This window comes from Acomys minous (genome assembly GCF_964271855.1).
Source record: "Acomys minous genome assembly, chromosome: 9".
NCBI lineage: Eukaryota > Metazoa > Chordata > Mammalia > Rodentia > Muridae > Acomys > Acomys minous.
In genome coordinates this window covers 107,196,818-107,218,413 of record NC_140490.1, presented here as the reverse complement: position 1 = coordinate 107,218,413, position 21,596 = coordinate 107,196,818, and positions in this window count along the sequence as shown.

Sequence of the window (21,596 nt, the reverse complement as noted above, 5' to 3'; positions counted from 1 at the left end):
CTTACCAACAGTCATGCTTTTTTTCTTCCATAATGCCTAGAACTTAGGCATTTCTGTGAAAATTATGAATCATCTCAAATTCTAAAAACAAATTTAGAGTAATCTTATTGGGTCCTACATGATAAAGTAAAAATTGACATCTTTATAGTATCATTTTCTAATTTATCATTATCACATTTCATTGTTTATTTCTAAATTTTAATGGGTATTAAATGTGGCATATTTTTATCCAAGAGATAGTATATATCTTTATTCTTTGCTAAAATTCTCAGATATTGATATCTTTATGGTTGTATATATGTTAATATCCTAAGTTTTCATTTTCTGTCATTGGCTGACACAGCATTAAAATTTATCTGCAGAGGGATATTGGTGTAACTAGACCTTCACTAAAGTCCTCCATAAATTGCACAACTTATTTATATGATATTGGATACAAACAGTACTAGGCATCCATGTATTAAACTCAGGGAAGTATTTCATTTTCCCTGAAATTTGAGCATTTTCTGAATATTTTATTGGCATACACTAATTGCATTTCCAAATTTACAGGCATACCCTAGTTATTATTATATTTACTGCTGGAAGCTCCTGTAGTTAGCCCTGTTTTTCATGCTTTACATGAATTACATATGTTTATTGTCTTTGCAACAAACTCAGCAGGTATTTATCAGTTCTTTTTACTCTAAAAGAACAGCCTCTAGGCTTTATCTTTTATACTTGCTTTCTAGATCAGTAGACTAATTTCTTAAATTTACATATTATTTTTCATACTGGTTTTTAGCTTATGTTGTGGTATTTTATTAACTATACTAGATAAATAGTTGACATTAAGTTTTTGCCCTATTCTTCAAAATACATCTTTAATGACTCTGACTTCTAATTAGTGTCTTAGGTAAACATTTCTGAAAAGCCAATTTCGTATTTTTACTACCATTAAGTTAAAAATATTTTCTAATTTGTATTTACTTATAAATATCAATTATATAAACTGTACTTTGAGAGTATATTTTATGGATTTCATCTTTGTTAATATTTTTAATCTTTCTTCTTCATTGAGTAAAGCAAAGCTAGAGCCCAAACCAGACACCTACACATTCTAGCTTCAAAACTCATTAATCAGGACAACTTGGGTTGAGTTTCAGATGCATTATTTCTCCGGTGAATTACTCATGTGCCTGTCATCTTTTATCTCGTTCACAATCTCAAGAAAAAAACTATTATTAAAGGCAAGAAATGCTAGAGATAAAGTTCTTTATCAGTCTTGTTTTGTGTCAAGAGAAATGTACTCAGCTTCACAGATTTCATTTGGAATGAACCTACCTGGCCTTATAATGGTCACTCCTCCCCTTTTTTTAAGGATTCGCAAACTACTAGTAATATTTAAGTAATTATTTTCTCATTGGTCAAAAATAGCCTGAATCATGTGGACTCTACTTTCTTAACCTTTCATATTATATTTGTCTTTACACCCAGCTTCTATAACTCTATATTATCACAGTCTACAAGTGTGAACAATACTGACAATACTAATAGTACAGTTATTATTTTGGATTAATTAAGCATGTGCTTTTTATTAATTAAGTATATATAATTCAGTGTATATATCTTAATTACATGTTTAATCCCTGCAGCAACTCTGTAAAGTTAGATGGTGGAACACAGAGAAAAATACTACCTTATGTAACACAAAGCATCCTGAATCAAATGCCCACACTGTGGGCTACTACTCAATAACAAAATATTCTTGTTCTTGGGTTTAATACTCAATATATGTAACTCAATATATTAGTTCTCACCAAGGTCATAGAAAATTTCTACCATAATAAGTTTAATAACTTTTATTACTTTGTTTTTGGATGCCTAGAATCCAAATCTTAATTTATTTTTTTAAGTTTCAGTCAACATCTCATTAATAGGACTCACTTCCATTGATGTCGTAATTTCTTGTGCTTAAGATCCTCTTAGTGGGGTACTCCAAGATGGCGGCAAGCAGCATGGATTGTGTTTAGAAGCTCCAGTAAACAATTCAGGGAATTATTAACCAAGAACACCAAGCTCCCCACACCACTACAGCAGGAGTACTCCACAGTTGAAAGGAATAAAATACAGACAACCTGCGAACCCCTGAACACGGGAGGAGTGTGGGTGTTCTCCAACCATGGAGGCAACAGTGGCAGTTGAGGTTTGCAGCTGAAAACCCTCCAGCAGAGGTGATTGGTGTGGTGACCGGTGGGAATTGCTGCAGGAGAGGGGACTCAGTGCAAGATTTGGGCCCTGCCACCCTAGCTGAACTCGGCATGTGGTTTGGACCCCATGAACCAAGCTGGGCTTGGCAAGCAGTAAGTGCCCTGAGACCTAAACTGGACTCGGTTTGTGATTCGGTCCCTGAGACCCTAGCTGAGCTTGACATGCAGTTTGGCTCCTGGGACCCTAGCTGAGCTCAGCGAGCAGTTTGGGCCCAGAGTCTCTAGCTGAACTTGGCGCATGGTCCAGGCACCCTGAGATTCTAGCTGAATTTGGCCAGCTTCGTGTGCAGTTTGGGCCCGAGACTCCATCCCAAAGGAACAAACTACAACTACATAGGAAATAGATAACTATACCATGGCAAAAACACAAACACTCGACTGGAACCAACAACAAAATTAAGACTCTTACTAGTCACTGGTCATTAATATCTCTCAACATCAATGGTCTCAATTCTCCAATAAAAAGACACAGGCTAACTAAATGGATGCATAAACAAGATCCAACATTCTTCTCCATCCAAGAAACACACCTCACCCATAATGACAGACATTACCTCAGGGTAAAAGGTTGGAAAAAATATTCCAAGCAAATGGTCACAAGAAGCAAGCAGGCATAGCCATTTTAATATCAAACAATATAGACTTTCAACCAAAATTAATCAAAAGTGACACTTTTTTTGAAGGACACTTTATTCTCATGAAAGATGAAGTCAACCAAGATGACATCACAATTCTGAACATCTACACTCCCAATACAAGGGCACCCACATTTGTAAAAGATCTATTAATGAAGCTTAAACCACACATTGATCCCCAGACAATAATAGTGGGAGACTTCAACACCTCACTCTCACTGAAGGATAGGTCATTGAAACAGAAAGTAAGCCAAGAAATAACATCATTAACCAATGTCATCAATCAAATGAATCTAACAGATATCTACAGAACCTTTCACCCAAAAAAAAGGAATACACCTTCTTCTCTCAACCCCATGGAACCTTCTCCAAAATTGATCACATTGTAGGTCACAAAGCAAGCCTCAACAGATATAAGAGGATTGAAATAATATATTGTATCCTATCAGATCACCATGGTCTTAGGCTGCAATTCAACAACAACAGAAATAACAAAAAGTCTACACATAGATGGAAACTAAACACCTCTCTACTTAATGACACCTGGGTCAGGGAAGAAATAAAGAAATTAAGGACTTCCTGAAATTGAATGAAAATGAAGAACCAACATACCCAAATTTGTGGGATACATTGAAAACAGTGCTAAGAGGAAAATTCAAACCATGAAGTGCCTTTATAAAGAAATTGGAAACACCCACATAAGCAACTTAATGACACAGCTGGAAGCCCTAGAAAAAAGGAAGCAGAAACACCCAAGAGGAGTAGACATCTGGAAATAATCAAACTCGGGGCTGAAATTAACAAATTAGAAACTAAGAAAACAATCCAAAGAATCAACAAAACCAAGAGCTGGTTCTTTGAGAAAATCGACAAGATAGACAAACCGTTAGTCAAACTAACTAAAAGACAAAGAGACAGTATCCAAATCAACAAAATCAGAAATGAAAAGGGAGACATAACAACAGACACTGAAGAAATACAAAGAATCATAAGATCCTATTTCGAAGGCATATATGCCACAAAATTTGAAAATCTAAGGGAAATAGATGATTTTCTTGATCAATTCCACTTGCCAAAATTGAGTGTAAAACAGATAAACAAGCTAAATAGTCCTATTTCCCCTACAGAAATAGAAACAATCATTGATAGTCTCCCAACCAAAAAAAGCCCACGGCCAGATGGTTTCAGTGCAGAAATATACCAGACCTTCAGGGATGTGGTAATACTGATACTCTTCAAGCTACTCCAAAAGACAGAAATGGATGGAACATTACCAAATTCATTCTATGAGGCCATAGTCACATTGATACCTAAACCTCACAAGGACCCAACAAAGAAAGAAAATTTCAGACCAATTTCTCTTATGAACATTGATGCAAAAATACTCAATAAAATACTTGCAAAACAAATATAAGAATATATCAAAGGTATCATTCACAATGACCAGGTAGGCTTCATTCCAGGCATGTAGGATGGTTTAATATATGGAAATCCATTAATGTAATCCACCATATAAACAAACTGAAAATAAAAAACCACATGATCACCTCTGTAGATGCAGAGAAAGCATTTGATAAAATCCAACACCCATTCATGTTTAAAGTTTTGGAGAGACCAGGGATACAAGGCACATACCTCAACATAATAAGCCAAAAGCCAAAATCAAATTAAATGGAGAGATACTCAAGGAAATTCCTCTACAATCAGGAACAAGGCAAGGCTGCCCACTCTCTACATATCTCTTCAACATAGTACTGGAAGTTCTAGCCAAAGCAATAAGACAACACAAGGAGATCAAGGGTATCCAAGTAGGAAAGGAGGAAGTCAAATTATCCCTATTTGCAGATGATATGATAGTGTATATAAGTGACCCCCAAAATTCCACCAGAGAACTACTACAGCTGATAAATACCTTCAGCAAATTGGCTGGATACAAAATTAACTCTAAACAGTAGCTTTCCTATATACAAATGACAATCATACAGGGGAAGAAATTAGGAAAACTATACCCTTCATGTTAGCCACAAGCAATATAAAATATTTAGGTGTTACTCTAACCAAGCAAGTGAAGGACTTGTTTGAAAAAATTTCAAAACTCTGAAGAAGGAGATTGAAGATGACGTGAGAAGATGGAATAATCTCCCTTGTTTGTGGATTGGGAGAATTAACATAGTAAAAATGGCCATCTTACCAAAAGCAATTTACAGATTCAATGTAATCCCTATCAAAATACCTACACAATTTTTAAAGACATTGAAAGTTCAACTCTCAACTTCATATGGAAAAACAAAAAAACCAGAATAGCTAAAACAATCTTGTACAATAAAAGATCCTCAAGAGAAATCTCCATAGCTGATCTCAAGCTGTACTATAAATCAACAGTAATTAAAACAGCATGTTACTGGCACAGCAATAGGCTGGTTGATCAATGAAATAGAATCAAAGACCCATAAATGAATCTGCACACTTGATTTTTGACAAAGAAGCCAAATCTATTCAGTGGAAAAAGGATAGCATCTTCAACAAATGGTGCTGGTATAACTGGATGTCTACATGTAAAAAATGCAATTAGACCCATGTTTGTCACCATGCACAAAATTCAACTCCAGGTGGATCAAAGACCTCAACATAAAACCAGTGACACTAAATCAGTTAGAAGAAAAAGTGAGGAAGAGCCTGGAACACATTGGCATAGGAGACAACTTCCTGAACAGAACACCAACAGCCCAAGCCTTAAGGTCAACAATAAATGGGAACTCATGAGGCTGAGAAGCTTCTGTAGGGCAGGAAACACTGTCAACAGAACAAAACAACCACCTACAGACTGGGAAAAGATCTTCACCAACCCTACCTCTGACAAAGGTCTAATATCTAAAAGAACTCAAGAAATTAAACACCATAAACCAAATAACCCAATTGACAAATGGGGCTCAGAACTAAACAGAGAATTCTCAACAGAGGAATATCGAATGGCTGAGAAACACTTAAAGAAATGTTCAACCTTCTTAGTCATCAGAAAAATGCAAATCAAAACAACTCTGAGATTCCATCTTATACCCATCAAAATGGCAAAGATCAAAAATTCAAGTGACACCACATGCTGGCAAGGATGTTGAGAGAGAGGAACACTCCTTCATTGCTGGTGGGAATGCAAATTAGTACAGCCACGTTGGAAATCTATCTGGTGCTATATCAGAAAATTGGGAATAGGGCTTCCTCAAGACCCAGCTATTCTACTCCTTGGAATATACCCAGAAAATGCTCCAGCACACAGCATGAAAATTGGCTCAACCGTGTTTATAGCAGCCTTATTCATAATATCCAGAACCTGGAAAACAGCCTAAGTGTCCCTCAGTAGAAGAATGGATAAAGAAATTGTGGTACATTTACACTATGGAATACTGCTTAGTTATTAAAAACAAGGAATTCTCGAAAATCTATGGACAAATGGATTGAACTAAAAACGATCATAATGAGTGAGTTAATCCAGAAGCAGAAAGAGTCAAATGGTATATACTCACTTATATCTGGACACTAGCCCAAGGGGCATGTCCCATGAAAGTCTTTGCTTACCAGGAAAGTGGGACAGAGGGGAGGACATCCTACTGGGACTCTAGGTGAGAGAATCAAGGGAGAATGGGGAAATAGAAGGATCCAGAGTGTCCTAGAAACCTACAAGTAGAACATTATGATGGGCAGATCTGGGCCCAGGGGTCCTGCTCAAACTATGGCACCAGCCAAGGATAATACATGCAATAAACTTCAAACCCCTATGCAGATCTACCTAATGGGCAAGACATTTTTCTTTCTTTCCTTTTTTTTTTTTTTTTTTTTTTTGTTGTTGTTGTTGTTGTAAGACTTTTGATGACTGCTTCTGTTTCCTGAGGACATATAGCACTATTTCATTTTTTTATCTGACCTTGATTCAATTTTGATTATTGGTAGCTCTCAAGAAAATTGTCCATTTTGTTTAATTTTGAAATTTTATGCCATATAGGCTTTTGAAGTAAGACATAATGATTCTTTGGATTTCTTTGGTGTCTTTCATTATGTCTCTCTTTTCATTGCTGATTTTGTTGGTTTGAATGCTTTCACTCTGCTTTTTAGTTAGTTTGGCAAAGGGTTTGTGTATCTTGTTGATTTTCTCAAAGAACTAGCTCTTGGTTTCATTGATTCTTTGAATTGTTTGAATTGTTCAATGTTTTTCTAATTTAGCCCCGAGTTGGATATTTCCAGGTGTCTATTCCTCTTGAGTATGTCTAGGCACTTCTGGCTTTCATAGTCTCTGTTGAGAAGTCAGGTGTAATGCTGATAGATTTGCCTTTATATGTGACTTTGCTTTTTTCTCTTGCAGCTTTTAATATTCTTTCTTTCTTCTGTACATTTAGTATTTTGATTACTATGAGGCAGGAAGATTTTTTTCAGTTCCCTATTAAAAGTTCTGTAGGCTTCTTGCATATTTATTGGGATTTCTTTCTTTAGGTAAAGGAAGTTTTCGTCGATGGTTTTGTTGAAAATATTTTCTGGGCCTTGGAGTTGGGAGTCTTCTTTTTCTTCTATACCTATTATTATTAGATTTGGTCTTTTCATAATGTTCCAGATTTCTTGAATGTTCTGTGTCAGGGGCTTTTTAGATTTAAATTTTTCTTTGACTGTTGTGTCAATTTCTTCAATCATATATTCAATCATATAATCAGATATCCTCTTTTATCTCTTGTATCCAGCTGGTGATGCTTTTGTCTGTAGTTCCTGTCCTCTTCTCTACATTTTCAATTTCCAGGATTGTCTCAGACTGTGGTTTTTTCATTGCTTCTATCTCTGTTCTTAGGTCTTAAATCCTTTCATTCATTTCCTTCTCCTGTTTGATTGTAATTTCCTTTCTTTCACTAATTTCCTTAAGCATTAGTTCAATTCTTTCACCTTTCTTTGTATATTCCTATTTTAATTTGAGGGATTTATTTTCCTCCTTAAAGCCTCTATAATTTTCATTACCTCATATTTGAAATCTTTCTCTTGTGCATCTAGGGCTTGTTGTGGTATGACTGTTAGTTTCTAGTGATGTCATATGGCCCTGGGAATAGTTGTTTGTGTTCTTATGTAGACTTCTTACCATTATGATCTCACTTGTGTTAGCAGATTTGGTGTTCTATGATGGTCTGTGAGTTTGGGGGTTAGATATAGATATAGTTCAGTCCCATGCCCAACTCACCTCCTCTGGGTTCAATGTCTCTGTTCTCTGGATGTTTCTGACCCAGGTGGGCCAGGCATCTGGGGAGCAGGCAGAAAGATATACAAGCAGAGAATTATGCAGGTGGCCCCGTTGGCCTCCTTAGGGTTGAGAACAATGGGATTCTGGTCCTGTGCCCAACTCAACTACTTGGGTTCACTGTCTCTGCGCAATCATTGTTTCTGACCAGGTGACCCACTTGAGTCAGTTTCTCAATGGACAGTGCAGGTTAAGAATAAACAGTTGTATGTGTCATGGAGGCTCTGCTAAGCTTCGATACACTTCACCTGAACAATGACTATATATGTATACCTAAGCACATACACACAGAGAGAGAGAGAGAGAGAGAGAGAGAGAGAGAGAGAGAGAGAGAGAGAGAGGAGACAAAAAACTAAATAAAAAACATCACCTACATTTCACAAATTCACAATGTAAAGGTTTCTCACCTTCCAATGAGAAGTTTGAAATTGATAATGTCTAGTACAACAGCACACTAAAGAAAAACACTCACTTTCATTGTTAGAAGTAAGAATCATTGCACAGTTGTTAACATTGAGAGTTTGACAGGAAAGTAGGAATTTTCTTCTGAGAGAATCATGGTTGGCTCAAGTAATTAAACTACAATGCTTTATTGCTCCCTTTCTCACCAACAAAGGTATAGTTTCACCTGGTTGTCATTTTTACCTCCATGGTAGCCTTATTACTAAATCAAAAATACCAAATATTAATTATGGGAAAATTATTTTCCACTACATCAATCCTGTTTTAAGACAGGATCTTACTCTCAAGCCAAGCAGGCTTCATACTCATAGTTTTTTCTTGTACCTATTGCTAGAATTATGGAAATGTACCAATCATGTCATTTATATAACAATCTTATTTGTATTAATTTAAAATAGGTCAGTGGTATTAAGTTTACTATGAACTATAACCTCACATACTTAATTCAGAATATGATTGCAATCTTTCTGCTCCAGGTTCCTTTTTTTAGAGCAATGATTCTCAACCTTCCTAATGATGCAACCCTTTAATACAGTTCCTCAGGTTGTGATGACCCGACCCCCCCCCCCCCCCGCCAACCATAAAATTACGTTTGTTGCTACTTCATGATTGTAATTTTTGCTAGTGTTCTGAATCATAATGTAAATGTATGGTTGTGGGATATATGATATATGACCCCTAAAGGCATCAGATCCCACAGGTTGAGAACTACTAGTTTAGAAAATGTTCTTCCTCTAAGTGTACTTTCTTGTCCTCTGATTAAATTGTACTAAGTTTATAAAGGACTGAAACTTTTGCATGCATTCCCACTGAGTTCCTTTTAAACTCCCTCACTTCCCTTAGCAGTGCCTCGACTCTCAGGTCCTGATAAGCAGAAAGGGACCTGTACCTGGCTAGCAGTACCATAACAATCCCCAGTTGGTCTCCAAACTCCTGGCAGGATATACTGGTTTAGTTACCATGGAGATGATGTGTCTACATCCATACAATCACAGTAATAATTCTCAATTAGTAAGGCTCCCTTGGTGGTTCCCAACTTAAGAATTTATTAAATGAAGCCACATTTTTTTTTATATAATCCCCCGGGCTGTTTCTGACCCATCTTTCACTATTTGGTTTAACTCTAAGAGGCCAGCAAGATGTCTCATCAGGTAAGGGTGCTTGCCTCTAATTTTAAAAACCTAAATTCAACTTATGAAACCTACATGGCTCAAAGAGAAAATTACCTCTCACAAATTGTCCTCTGATTTCCATATTGTGCCATGGCATGCATGAGCCCCACCCCACGCCTCACTAAATGCACAATAATTACAAACATTCAGGATATATTATATATCTTTATAGTTTTTGAGATATTTTTAATACATTAAAATAGGAAATGTCTAATCATGATCCAAATATCTCTAACCCACTGGTGACACCCTCAAGAGTCCCATATCAGATATTCATACCTGTAGCACAATTATGGTTATGAAGTAACAATGAAATAATCTTATGGTTTGGGGGTCACCACAGCATAAGGAACTTTATTAAAGGGTCTTAGCATTAGGAAGGTTGAGAATCACTGCACTAGATAAATGTTATTATCTGCATAAGGCAATATCCTAAACTCATACGTCAAGTTTTTAATATGAGCCTTACACAGTTCCTAACTCTTCTGAGACTCCCTCATCTCGTTAATCCATCATCACTCTCTCACACATCTTGATAAAGAAATGCTACAGTTGCATAATTTATGTAACTAGGAAATGAATAAATAAGCTAAGGAAGTCAGCCCTCAAAACACTGTTAATCTTACAGCAATTTTGTCACCTGTCTTCCTGAAGAAGAATACATTTAAAGTAAAATAAACTACAGACTGCCGACTGTTCAATCTGGACAAACCTTGCCCATCTATCATATCTCCTTCCCTGATGCCATTTATCATCACACCTCTCAGATTGTAGACGTTCTAAAAATACAAAAAAAAAGAGAGAAACTTTCTAAGAATAGAAGCAGTGAAATGACTGGGCTATTTTTAAGTGTTGTTTTCTATTTCTCTTTTGATGAAACTGGTCCATTCTTCCACTCTGTGGGGTTTCTTAACAAAAGGGTTAAAGAAAGAAAAGGAATGAAAGAACTGGAAAGGCAGATAAGGATGGGGGTGGGGAAGGGAAGGAAAAGGAAGAGGGAAATAAGCTGGAAATTTGTTTGTTTGTTTACAATGTGAGGAGGTACCTGCAGAGGTATTAGGACAACTTGAAGGAGTCAGTCCTCCTCTTCTAGGATGTGGATGCTAGGGCTTGAACTCATGTCTTAAGGATAAAAGCTGCAAGAGCCTTCCCTAGTGATCTCTTTGTCAGCCCAGGAAAAGCATACTCTTTTAAAAATCGCATGGATGGAAAAGTATGTGAACTATTCTATTTTTCCAAGGGCATCTTTTGCTGTGCAATTCTCACAAGCATCTCACTTTAGTCTAACTAACTTTTCCTTGTTAAGGACAAGGTATCCAATAGTATCCCATCTTGCATTCAACAATATTTCATTCTAATTTAGTAATCTAGAAAAGCAAACCTTTAAAACTCCAACTCAATTTTGTTTAAAATAAGATCATGATAGTGTCCTAATAATTTTAAGATTACTTTAAAAAGATACCACTGAGTTTTATATAAAAAGATACCACAATGGAAAATAATTTGTGTAATTTTTCCCAGTAAAAAACAACTAAAATAAATATGTATGATAATACAACTTTAAATACCATCAATGAAAAAAAAATATCATCAGTGTATTCACTCAGCAAATATTTGATGACACATTGGGAATGGAGTACATAAAGATGGATTTTTTTTAAAGTCCTACTTTCACAGTTTCATTTTTATGAAGCCATGACAGCCACATATACAAATAAATATAGAATATAACTTCTCAAGGTAGGAAAACCACTGATGTAGATTCAAGCATGCTATGATTAAACTAGTTAGAATATATTTGCCTAAAGAGGTGACACTTAACAAAGAAATGAATGATACGCGACTTTCTTTTTACCTCTGGAGACTCCTCAGTGAGGTGGGGGTGGGGTGGGGTGGAATGCTTCAGGTTGAAGAAAACTACCATACAACAACAAATATTTAAATAACATCAGGAAAGTTAAGTTTGCTAATTAAAAAATGAAAAATTGAAATCTCCTTGAATACTCCCAACACTTTTTTCTACGTGCTTTTTCAAATCAGAACTCGTGACAGGCAGTCAAAATAACAGACTTTACAAAAAATACATTAGAACTCTAGGTCTGAGAATGTCTATTGGTAAACTTCAACCTATAAAACATATCCACAGTTTCTAGGGATTTTTGTAGTGAGGCTTTAGTCTGTTTTATTGGGTTCTTTTACCTATCAACCCTCTCCACCCCTATGCCTTCCAACCTCCAACAGTAGGTAGAAGAGGAAGGAGTTTGGAGGAGAAAGAGCACAGATCTCTTTAGAAGGTTTCATGCTGATTAGGGGCATCCAGTTCCTCGGGGCAAGTCCAATCTTCATTGTCAGGATATCTCCAACCAGCAACCAGAGATCCAGCAACCAGCAAAAGTAATCAGCAACCAACAAAACCAGCAGCAGGTCCAGCATTAGCAGGGGCAGCAACAGGGGAAGCAGCAGCCACCTCAGGCCCTCTTGGGGCTCCTGCATTTTTACCCTCTCAAGAGTCCCCAGAGTTTCAGAGGTGAGATATCTTCAGCTGGCAAAATCATGCCATTGTCAGAACACAAGACAAATTATAGTTACTGTGATAGACAGTTTGGAGCAATCTCATATTCCCGACCTGGGATTAAGACAAAAAACATATTCCCAACATAACTGATCTTTTTTAAGAAACCAAAATTATCACTACAGGTTTTCCAACAACACATGTGTTCCTAAATGCCTTTCCATACCAAGAAATTTTAAGGTTCCTGACCACTTAAGATGCTATCCTAGTCCCAGTTCAAAGACCATTTCACTCTGTTTATTCTGAGATATTTCTGTCAGTATCACTTACACAAAAATTTTTAGCAGAATGAATGTTATTACCCTGTGTTAAACATTATATGAGATACACAAAGAGACTTTAAATGGTCATAAAACACTAGCATGATAGCAACAAACTACCAAAAGCAAAACATCCATCCTGACCTCATCCAGTTTTTCTTTTTATTTCTTTATTTTTTTAGTGAATTTGAACTTTTTGTTTTTTAAGTAATTTATTCAGATTACATCTCAATTGTCATCCCCTCACATGCAACTTACCATTTCCCCCTCCCTCTTTCACCCTATTCCTGTCCCCTAGGTCTGTGACAGAAAAAGACCTCCTCCCCCACCATATGATCACAGCCTATCAAGTCTCATCCTGGCAACCTGCTTACCCTTTCTCTGAGTGCCACCAAGTCTCCCCATCAAGAGGAAGTGGTCAAATAGGGGGCACCAGAGTTCATGTCAGAGTCAGTCCCCACTCTCCACACAACTGTGGAGAATGTGGGGTCCATTGGCACAATCTGAATAGGAGATTCTAGGTTTACTGCGTCCATTGTCCTTGGTTGGTACAGTAGTTTGAGCAGATCCCCCTGGGTCCAGATCTGCCAGCCTTGATGGTCTTCTTGTAGGCTTCTAGGACCCTCTAGATCTTTCTATTTCCCCATTCTCCCATACCTCCCTTACCTAGAGTTCCAATAGAAAGTCCCAGGATCTATACCAATCTCCTGCTAAGTGAAGACTTTCATGAGACATCCCTGTTGGGCTACTATCCAATTATAAGTGAGTATGTACCAGGTGTGTTTTTCTGGGTCTGTGTTAACTCACTCAGGGTGATCATTTCTAGTTCCATCCATTTCCCTGCAAATTTCAAGATTTCCTTATTTTTAAGAGATGAGTAGTATTCCATAGTGTAAATGTAGCACAATTTCTTTATCCATTCTTCAACTGGGGGACATCTAGGTTCTTTCCAGATTCTGGCTATTACAAATAAGGCTGCTATGAACATGGTTGAGCATATGTCCTTGTCGTGTGGTGGAGCATCTTTTGGGTATATTCCAAGGAGTGGAATAGCTGGATCTTGAGGTAGCCATATTCCCAGTTTTCTAAGAAAGCACCAGATTGATTTCCAAAGTAGTTGTACACATTTGCACTCCCACTAGTAATGAAGGAGTGTTCCCCTTTCTCCACATTCTTGCCAGCATGTGCTGTTCATCCAGTTTTTCCTTAAATTTCCTAGAAGAGTATCTGTTATTTTAATGACTCCAGTTGGCTTAATATATTCTGCACATTCTGTAACTTAAATTCACTTTGAAAACTTTTGCAATTCCTTATTTTGTGAGCCTTTTGGCCATGGCTGCTGCATATGTCCTGAAGAATCTGGATTCTACCTTTTTTTGCTTTGCTTATCATTCTTAAAAGATCTCAGACCATCAAACGATGACTCATCACATGTTGATAAATAGCCTCAAGAACTATATTTAAAGTGGGATAAATCAACATACAATCATTGTCTTGGAAGTGTTTATTCTGTGGTCATAAAATCTTACAGAAGCAACTAAAGAGGAAATAGATTTATTTTGACTCATGAGCTTTGTCCACCATGATGGGATGGTCAAGTTATGACAGGTCATGATGGGGCCTGAGGTATAACAACATGTCAGCTCAGTTCACAGTGGCAAGGATGTGTCAAGATGCTCTTCACACCACAGAAGACCAGAAGAGAGAGAACAGGCTGTAACCTGTAGAGAGGTAGAGTTAACATTCAAAGGCCCTCCCCTGGTGATCTACTTTTATCTGCAAGCTGGCAAACAAAAACTCAGAGCACAAACTTGTGACAAACATTTCAAACTAAAACATAACAGCAAACAAACAACCACCATGGTTTGTAAGTAGGAAGTGTTGAAAACTGCTAGTCATTGGATGATCACCTCCAAAATTATAAATAATTCCAACATGCTGATGTTTTGTATCAATACATTAAATTCTATACCAGTGACTTAGACATAATCTTCATTATGAGTAACAATTAAGGCAATTAAGGCCTTGAGTTAGAGTAGGTTCAATCATCTAGCTTTTGTTCTATCCTCCCTCTATGTTCCTATGTCTCCCTTTCTTTCATTTCAGCTCCTGTCTCCTTACGTATGTATGCAGTATGCAAGATAAAGGAAAAGAGAGACATCCCTGAGTTTCACCTAGTTTTTTCTCTGTATAAGACAAATAATGGCTTATGACCACCTCCCGAAGAGAATAAGCATTTGTAGACCAATAGAGCAATAGAAACCTATATGACTCCTGCCCTCTTATGGGGGGCATCATTCTCTTAAGGTTTCTTCAGGCTGAATTGGGTGAATAATACCTTGGAAGGGGCCCAAAATTATTAGAGAAAATAGTTAAGCAAGCCAGTGATTTCATTTATGGTCCAGTTTCTCAATGTTAAGAGATCCCAGGCTTAGTAGGAGATTGAAATGGTGGTTCTAATTGGATCAGAAGTTTTCTACAATGTTGTTTGGGAAGCTGTCCTAATATGATGGGTAACAGCAACAGAATCACAGGAGCTGGAGCTAGGAGGATGCAGGACGTCAGTGTCCATCATGCTGATAGGAATGAATACCGTCAGGTCTGATCCAGCATCAGTGTCCGGTTATTCTCTTCTGAAAACACAATTTCTCACAAGCATTGTACAGTTCTAACATAATTGTTTGAGGCGTGCGGGATGCCCAGAACAATTAAAACTAGTTTTCTGCTCATTGTATGGGTCGACGTAAGGTGTCTGCAAATCTTCCTTCATGCCTTACTAAGAGTGGCCTCTAATACTAAGTCACAGAGAATCTGTGGTCAACATGAGGCCTCTCTGCGCCTTTACATTTGTATCTCTGCCAGTCTCAGAGCTATTCCCATGTAGTGGGATTAGAAATATAAGTCGCCTGCTTGTTCTGCTGTTTGAGCTCTTTTACATCCCAATTGTAGCCCCTTCCTCACCCTCTCCCGATCCGATCCCACCCCCTCTCTCATCCCCTTTCCCTCCCTCCCCTAGTCCTTAGAAAGGGGAGTCCTCCTCCCCTAACATCTGACCTTAATTTATCTAATATATGACCTCTTCCTCTGTGGCCTGAAAGGGCCACCCTATACTCTCAGGACTCTGTCCAGTGTCCAGCTTCAAATCTCTGTAACTGTCCCTATCCCCTGTTGATATCAAACATTGGCTTGTCAGATTTTAGCACAAGAATATATATCCTAAATCTAACAGGTAAATATGACTCTATCAATATATGAGGTAAAAATAGTTGAATAAGGTCTTCAAAAGCCTCAGAGACACACAGAATATGGCATTTAAAGTTGTTTTTATAGTCCTAAATTTCTTTGACAACAAGACAAGTTAACTCCAGACAACACCAAGCCGACCTCAAAGAAGATTATGAGCATCAAAGAGCCTCCTTATGAAGATGGCTTCAAATGTGGCAAACCAGCCACTGGGCAAAATTTTCTCGTTCCTGCTACAAACAAAATTCTGGAAAAAAAAAAAGTGGGCTGCTTAGATGCAGATACAGTCAACAGCCAAACTCTGCCAAGACAAAGTAAGCAAGTCCTCAATAGTTCCTGCCCTGATAATAAGTCTGGCAGAGATATTAGGCCAGAAAGCCAAAGGTGAGGCTCCAATGTTATAAAGAGTGCTCAGGCAGTAAACCTTCTAAGTCAATTTGTACATTTTGGAAGCTGCTTCATTCAGGAATTTAAGTTTTATTCCTTCTCAAGTCTCTGAGAGGCACTGAAGGCCAAATAGTATAGTTTTACAATCAAGTTTAGTTGGTTAGGGGATAAGATCTTTTTTGATCATGATAAAGAAGTTAAGTTATTAGAGATGAGATAGGATATATTGAATTTCATTCAGAAATGTAGACCCAACAAGACAGGAAAGATGTTTACTTCAAGTTGGATAAATACAAATAGCCAAACCACTATGAATTTATAGAACTCATGGCATTTTCCATTCTTAAAATGCTCTAATAAATAAGGTCATGTTGGATTCATGGGGACTTCAAGGTGGCAGCATCCAGCACTCATTGTATCTCAGTAGCAGAAGATCAAAGACTGTGGTCCAAGCTAGTGACCTATTTTCAGAATCTGAAATGTCAATATCTGCATTTTCTGCATGAGAAGAGGCATCCCAGGAGGTAGGGACAGACAGTTCCAGGACACCATGGATGGTTCTCACATCCAAGGGATACACAGGGTCCTAGGCTCCCAGCATCAATGCCTTCTGCCTACCTGAGCATGCCTCCTTCCTGAGTTCCAGGGATACCTCTCAGAGGACAACACCCAGATACCAGAGACACAGTCCCAACATCCACTGCATAGTTCTACCCATACCTCTGTGGAGACTGGCCAGACAAGAGGAGCATACAGTGTCCTGTTTCAAGATGGAAGTGCACAGAAGAGTCTGAGTACCAGGAGTGCAATGACTGATAGCAAGCAAGCAGCTGCACTCCTGATTCCAAAATGCCAGCATCTGCTCATGTTTCCCCAGAAAGAGGAGAGGATCCAGCTGTCAGACACACATGGTACTACCCTCAGACCGCCTGGCTATTGCTACCATCCTGAGGATGACTCCAGGTTCCAGAGATGCGCAGATCCAGCCTATGATTCACAGCTCTTCTAGCTGTCTTGAGGAGATCTATAGCATCTCAGGATGACACCCACACCATAATTCCCTGCCTGTAGGTCCAACTGAGGCACAGCCAGCAGAGAAGACCTGTAGGCTATTCAAGGAGATCCAGTCCCTAGCCTGTGACTCAGGGCTCCTTCCACAGGTTTGAGAAACCCAGGAGGCTTCAGGAACAACCAGGCAATGCCAGGGACAACCAGATGACTAAAGGCCATCATAAGAACACAATCAACAAAAACAAGAGCAATATGGTACCAACAGAACCCAACCATCCTGATACAACAAGCTCTGGCTATCCTAATGCAGCTAAAATACAAAAAGAAAAACATTAAATCTATGTATATGAAGATGATAGAGGCCTTTAAAGAAAAAAGCGAATAAAATTCTCAAGAAACACAGAAAACAAATAGAGGCATTTAAATGAGAAATTAATAAATCACTTGAAGAATCATGGGAAAATCCAATCAATCAGGTGAAGGAGATGAATAAAATGGTTCAAGACCTAAAAATAGAAATAGAATCAATAAAGAAAATACAAACTGTGAAAAATCTTGGAGATGGAAAACTTAGGGAAGAGAACAGGAGCCACAGAGGTAGGCATCACCAACAGAATACAAGAGATGGAAGAAAGAATCACAGGTGTAGAAGTTACAACTGAAAAAAATGATACATCTGTCAAAGAAACTATTAAAATGAAAAAATTCCTGACACAAAACATCCAAGAAATCAAGGACACCAGGAAAAGATGAAACTTAAGAATAAAAGGAATGAATAGGAGAAAGAAGATTTCTGTCTCCAAGAACCAGAAAATATTTTCAAGACTGAAAAGGACACCCTCTAACTAGACAGGACTCCTAGTGTAGGGATGAGAACACCAACCCACCCACAAAAACTTTAACCCCAAAATTCCCCTGCCTACAAAATATGTAGGAATAGAGATAGAGCAGATATTGATGGAATGTCCAACCAATGCCTGGTCCAACCTGAGACCCATCCCACGGGAAAGAGCCAACCCCTGACACTATTAATGACACTCTGCTGTGCTTGCAGACAGGAGCCTAGCATAGTTTGTCCTGAGAGACATCACCCAGCAGTACATTGAAACAGATACTGAGACTCACAGCCAAACATTGGGCATAGCATAGGGAAACTTGTGGGGAAATGGGTGGAAAGACAGAAAGACTTGAAGGGGACAGGAGCTCACCAAGAAAGCCAACTAACCAGGGCCCAGAAGGGGCTTACAGAGACTGAAGCACCAACCAAGGAGCATGCTTCCTACACATATGTAGCCAATGGGGCCATTCAGCCTTATGTGGGACCTCTAGTAAGGGGAGTGGGGGCTGTCTCTGACATAGACTCCATTGCCTGTTTTTTGAACACTTCTCCCTGGCAGGGCTGCCTCGCAAAACCATGAAGGAAGAAGATGCACTCAGTCTTGATGCCACTTGATTTGCCTGGATCAGTTGGTATAAAGGCTTCCCTTTTCTGAGGAGTAGGGGAAGGGAATAAGAGCAAAGGAGGAGGTGGGACCAGGAACAGAGGAAAAAATGGGCTATGATCAGAATGTAAAGTGAGTAAATAAATAAATTTAAAATAAAAATAATAAGTCAATGTTGAATTTTACTTATACTAACATAATACCTATAACTTCTATACAGTGCTGTCCACATAAATGATAGCTATTGACAGTAATAATAAGCATAGCAATTGTAAGCTAAAATATTCCAAAGATATTTATGAATTTCCTACAACATAACATTGTACTAAAAAAATACATAATCACAAGTGAGATGATAATATGACTGTCTGGTATCATATAATCTGAACACTAAAAATTTTTTTTAAACTCAATAAATTAGCAGTAGAAATAGTGGCACAGTAAAAGAAATGGCACGTAGGAGATGCTGTAGCAATATACAGTTGAGATGGATGCCTGAGAATGGGGAGGGATCTCAACTGATACTTCAAAGTATGTTCTGAAAAAAAAATCATCAAAGAAATTAGGGTGAGTGTGAAAGGTAAAGAGCAGCTCCGTTCAGAGCACAAGGATCAACATGTTAAAAAGTCTAAGATGAAAACAAAGTGACAAGCTTGGCAAAACTAAGTTATTCACTTTAAGAACATACAGAGTACATGAAGAGACAGAGAAGCCAGGGCAGGGAAGAAAGTCAGTAAAGACATGCTATGGTGATTAGAATTTAGCTCAGGAGCATGAGAAATCACTTACAGCCTCTTTGCTGGGTTGTAATTGGATTTGTGACTTAGAGAGAATTACATGGACACGGTGTGGGAAATGTGCTGTCAGATCACAGTGCTTCACTTAGCACCACCATAGGAGAGTCAGCTGCTTCGTTAACCCTCTACATATTGCTGTGACTACAGATGCATTTCTTAGACTATGGAGAACCAGAGAAAGCTAAATCCTAAAATCTGCAAACACACAGAAGAAATGTAAAAAATGGTTTAAAATACACAGAATGTCAGAAGACAATAACGAAATTTGATGGAGCAAAGTGAAGAGTAGAGTAAAATCCAGAGAAGCAAGTCCCCTGCTTACCTGGATAGAATGTACAGTTGCTCTAGTTAAGAGCTATATGTACTGTCTCAAACCCCTTCACCATCTCTCTCATCTCCTATAAACAGGAATCATAGAAAATGCTGAAATATCAACATACCCCCATTTCCTAGCAAAGAGAAATAAAAGACCACAATTTACTCTTGGTGTTCTGCCTATGCAATAGAGAAGGTCATATCTAGCAAGAATTTGTGAACACAGGCTTAATCCTCATCATATTCAGCATTTTAATTCCCACCTCCTGCTTGGCCCAAATCTCTGAAGTTCAGAAAGTAATATAAAATGATAATGCCTGCAGGCTGGTGAGTCTTGAAGACTCTTGTAGAACTAAATTCAGCAATCATTCCTAGGGAATGCACCCTAAATTTAGTCAACAGAACTGGTCTGCTGAACATGAGCAATCTAAAATTGGAAAGCATGCAAGGAAACCATCTACCCAGAGCTAGAACCAGCAGATGTTACAAACAGCAGGTAACACCTGCATGACTTCAGATAATATTAACAATCTCCTATAACATATGAAGTATATTAAAAGCCTGTGTATTTAAAGAAGCGATCAGAACCATGAGTATGAAATTAAGTACAACCCAAGCAGATGTGGGAACAAACAAAAAATATGATCATCAGAAAATAAAGAATATTAGATATAAAATTAAATGACCCTGAAAAGATGATTAGTAAATTGCTAGAGAACACTGAGAGAATTAACAAGCAAGAAAGTAATGACTATAAAGAAGAAAACTGACTAGTTAAGGGTATATAAAACCAAGGCAGAATGAATTCACCTAATTATAATAATGTGGAAACCAAGATGGGGATGTTCAATCATTATATTGTTTTGAAAGAAAGCATAAAGTATAATTTCTTTATATTATTATTAGATACATATGCTAAAATTTTAAGGATCACATGCAATATGAGCAGAATATACAAATACAAGTAAATAAAGTAAATTACAAAGTAAAAAATAAAGTAAAACTATCAACCCAGTAACATACATAAGGAGGAAAGTAACATATATAAACAGGGAACTATGAAAATTAAAAATAATCATAACTATAACTTCTATGCAAGATGGAAGACTAGAAGCTCTCTCATGTGCCTTGATTAACCAAAAGACCCATAAGGAAGAACAGACTCTACTCAAAACCAAAAGTATGAAGATCTTTAGCAGCTCATAAAGTACAGAGAAAAAATGGACAATGCTCTGCACAGATGGCAAGCCAAGCACAACTCCAGCCCTGTGGCTACCTGGCATCAGCCCCAACCAATGATAACCAGACAGCCTTGAAGAAAAGAGACTACTAGTCTGATCATCAAGACAAGTCCTTGCTGACTGTGATTTGTGAGATCAGTATTAGAGGGTATCTCAGGGTATCTCAATCTGTTGCTTTATGTGACTTGGGAGCAGAAGCTAGGTGTCATTTTAGAGCGTTGTTAGTGTTTGAAGCTAATTTTTTCTGAAGCCTGAAGAACTAAGAAAACCATATGTTATAGAGAGAAGGAGACCTGCATAGCAATTTTGCAGAGCCACAGAGAGATCTGCATATCAGTTTTGCAGAGCCACAGAGCCATGGAGCTACAGAGTCAGACACAGGAAGCCAAGAAGAGTAGGCTATAAGATGCTACTCTTACCGTGACCAGAAGCTCATAGGCTAGCTCTCATTTGAAAGTTCTGAGCCTGAGATGAGCAACGGCTCCATCTCTGGGGTCACCTATCTGCCTATCTGCACTCGATGGCAGCAGAGCCTGAGACTTCT